This window comes from Vombatus ursinus, unplaced genomic scaffold (assembly GCF_900497805.2).
Source record: "Vombatus ursinus unplaced genomic scaffold, bare-nosed wombat genome assembly UNPS02007460.1, whole genome shotgun sequence".
In the NCBI taxonomy this organism is placed as follows: Eukaryota; Metazoa; Chordata; class Mammalia; order Diprotodontia; family Vombatidae; genus Vombatus; species Vombatus ursinus.
In genome coordinates, this window is record NW_020947238.1 from 1,374,328 (window position 1) to 1,378,127 (window position 3,800).

Genomic DNA, 3,800 nt, shown 5'->3' on the forward strand with positions numbered 1-3,800 from the left:
AATCGGTAACTTCATCCAAGAGAATGACAATAATGAGACAACATACCAACCTGATAAGTGTGAGGTGGTCCCTCAGAGTTGTTTTAATTTGCTTTTCTCTAATCAATTCTGATTTAGAGCACTTTTTTATGAGGATTTTTATGTGACTATAGATAGCTTTAATTTCTTTACCCAAAAACTGCCTATTCATGGGGCAGCTAGGTGGCACAGTAGATAGAGCACTGGCCCTGAAGTAAGGGAGGACCTGAGTTCAAATCCGGCCTCAGACCGAATACTTAACACTTACTAGCTGTGTGACCCTGGGCAAGACACTTAACCCCAATTGCCTAAAAAACAAAACAAAAAAGAAACTGCCCATTCATAACCTTTGACCATTTATCAATTGGGGAAAGACCTGTATTGTTATAGATTTGACAAAGATTGGCTAACATGACAGAACCGGAAAATTATAAATGTTGGAGAAGATGTAAAGTTTGAATGCAGATGGAAGCATACTATTTTCTCCTTTTTGTTGCTGCTTTTTTTTTTTTACCCTTTCATTCTGATTCTTCTTTCACAGCATGACCAATGTGGAAATGTTTTTAATATGATAATACATGTATGGCCTATAACAGGTTGCATGCCATCTTGGGGAGGGGGTAGTGTAGGGAGGGAGAAAATTTAGAACTCAAAATCTAATAAAGGGAATGTTGAAAACCAAAATTAGATAGATAGATAGATACATAGAGTTTTTTTAAAAGGACAATCTCTGATCAAGGAACTTACACTGTAATATAAGAAGACAACACAGAAAACAATATCCAACATTATATTGTGCTTTAAGATTTGCAAAGTGGAAAAGATATGACATCAGGGACTGGCTTCTGAAGGAGACTCAGGACATGGATACAGTCCCTTCCAGCTCCATCTGCAGCTGGCCAACAGCCTCTCCACTGACACAGCTCCTGCCCCATGCAGAAAACGCTTGCTGTCTTTTCCTGCCAGCTGATGGGCACCTCCCAAAAACCAGGAGCTGCTACTGAGACTGGAAGAGTGCTATTGGCAGCCTGTAACTTTGCAAGTGATGCTTCATTTGATGTTAAGCAATGTAACGTTCTTCAACTTGGGGAAGGCCTTCCCACCACAGTGGTTCTCACTAGAGGGGAAGGACTAAAGTACTGTAAGATCATGCAGACTATCCATTGGAGGGAATTGAAAGCACACCAACTGTATAAGCAAAAGATCATCAGTGGTTTATGCCACTTGTATGATGGCCAAGAAGCTTGTTGTATGGAGCTTGAAGCTGGCATAATTCCTATAGATCATGTGATTACAGCCTTTGGAGCTCATGGCTTTATCTATATTAGTGGACTTCCCATTCAAGAAATTCTGGCGGAGCTTACTTGATGAAGAGGGGGATATGTTAAAGGAAAGTGAGGTTCTATGCACATTTATGCTAATAACTTTTATGGTAGCAATAGCATTGCTGGAGCTCAGGTACTTTTGGGAGCTGGTATTGCCCAGGCTGTAAGTACAATGAAAAAGATGAGATCTCTTTGACTTTTGTACAGAGATGGTGCTGCTAATCAGGGTCAGATATGTGAAGCTTACAATATGGCAGTTTGGGCTGTTCTGCTTCTGGGAGCCAAGATGGCAGAGTAAGAAGTAAATCGTTCTTATCTTCCAGTTTTAACCTCTGAAAGCCCAGAAAATATAGCCCTAGGAAAAACCCTGGAACAACTGAACCAGAAAACAGACAGGGTGCAGCAGTCAGGTAGCACAGGTAGCTTGAGAGATTAACAGGAAAGGTCCCTCTTGCCCAGGGGGAAGGGCAGCAATACAGAATGTGAGGTATTCCAGCTAGCTAGTGGAAAGCTCCACCTCAGCATACCAGGAGGAGATCATGAAACCTAGGTGGTGAAGCAGGCGAACATCAACACCTGGACCTCCAAGTGACTCAATGAGGGCTGGGGAACTGGTGGAAACTAGCGTGGAAAACCACCAGGTGCCTCAGCATTCTATAGCAACTGGCTTTCCCAATGCCTCAGCAAAACTAAGGGAAGCAGTTCTCCAAGGGGCCCTAGGTGGATAAACACCCTGCAACATCCATCTAAAAGGAGATGGAGAAAATGAAAGGAAGGAAAGGCCAAGGTGAGCAGACAACTTCCAGGGGCCAGACTACCCAATCCTACCCCTAGAGTTTCAGTGTTGCTGATTCCAGTCCAACACTAGATAAGCTGCCAGAACCCTACAGCCTCCAATGGCCAGCATCACAGGCCTCAGCACACAAAGCCAGTGAGCAGGCCCTAGGCTCCCAACACAAGAAGCTTGGGTCAGTGCCCCCTGCTCCCCAACAGAAGAGCTCAATCTCTTTAAAGGTCAGGAAATAAGCAAACACCATGAGCAAAAAGAAACGTACCATAGATTCATATTATGAGAACAGTGAAGATCAAGGCAGAAATTTGAAGAGGGCAACATTGTCAACAAACCCACATCTGCAACCTCAAAAGGGAATATGAACTGGTCTAAAGCCCAAAAAGCCTTCTTAGAAGAGCTCAAGAAGGATTTTAAAAGTCAAATGAGAGAAATAGAAGAAAAAATGGGAAAAGAAATGAGAGGTATGCAAGAGAGAGTCAATAGCTTGGAAAATGAAAGACAAAAATTAACTGTAGAAAACAAGTCCTTAAAAAATACAATTGGCCAACTGGAAAAAAAAGTGCACTGAAGAAAACAATCCCTAAAAAATACAATTGGCCAAATGGGGAAGGAAGTACAAAATCTAATAGAAAAAAGCAATTTGCTAAAAATTAGAGTTGGACAAATGGAAGCTAATGACTCTATAAGATAATAAGAATCAGTCAAATGGAAACAAAAGAATGAAAAAGTAGATGAAAATGTAAAATACAATATGGCAGTTTGTGGAAATTGTCTTGTATTTTCATTTGTGAGATAAGGCATGGGAACTTTTGTAGAGAGAGAAACAGCCAGCATTGACTATTACAAAAGGGGAGACTTTATTCTAAGAATAAGTGTAGATGGTATGGATACTTTCTGTGTCCATGAGGCAACAAAATTTGTAGGTGCCTACTGTAGATCAGGAAAGGGCCTCGTGCTGATGGACATATCATTATCATGGACACAGCATACCCTGGTGTCATTTATAGCACTCAGGAAGAAATTCAGGAAGTGAGGAGGAAGAAAGTCACTCTGCCATGCTTCTCAAGGATAGAATGGTGAACAACAACCTTGCCAGTATTAAAGAATTAAAGGAAATTGATGTTGAAGTAAGGAAAAAGATTGAGGATGCTGCCCAGTTTGCTACAACTGATCCAGAGCCACCTTTGGAAGAATTAGGCTAGAGAGCCACCTTTTGAATTTGGAGGTACAAATCAGTGAATCAAATACAAATCTGGTAGCTAAAAGGAAGTATGTGTTGCAACTTATATAAGGCCTTTAATGGAACTTTATCTTATCAACTTCAAGAAACTAATTGTCAGGTTTAAGGAAGGGATGAAACCTCCAAAGACAAACATTTTGAATTATTATTAGAAGATACTAAACATATATGTTAAATTCAAAAGTAACTAGTTACATTCACACTATATTTGTATATTATGTTAATTGTTTTATTAAAAGATCAGAACCAGTTCATTATTTTGTGTGGTAATTTTACAGTTTATGTTGCCGTTTTTAAAGATGGAGATCAGAAAAACTAGGGGAAAAGTAACAGCTGGAAAAAATGTATTTTCTCAAACACACACAAAACCCTTAACTAGACCTACTTACATTTCCTTTTTGTTGACTAGATGGAAACCCCAACT

The 3,800-nt window shown here is 40.2% G+C and overlaps 1 pseudogene; it reads left to right on the forward strand.

Annotated features, from left to right (window-relative positions):
• Nucleotides 1-951: 951 nt before the first annotated feature.
• Nucleotides 952-3,399, forward strand: LOC114033813 (annotated as a pseudogene).
• The last annotated feature ends 401 nt before the right edge of the window (nucleotides 3,400-3,800 follow it).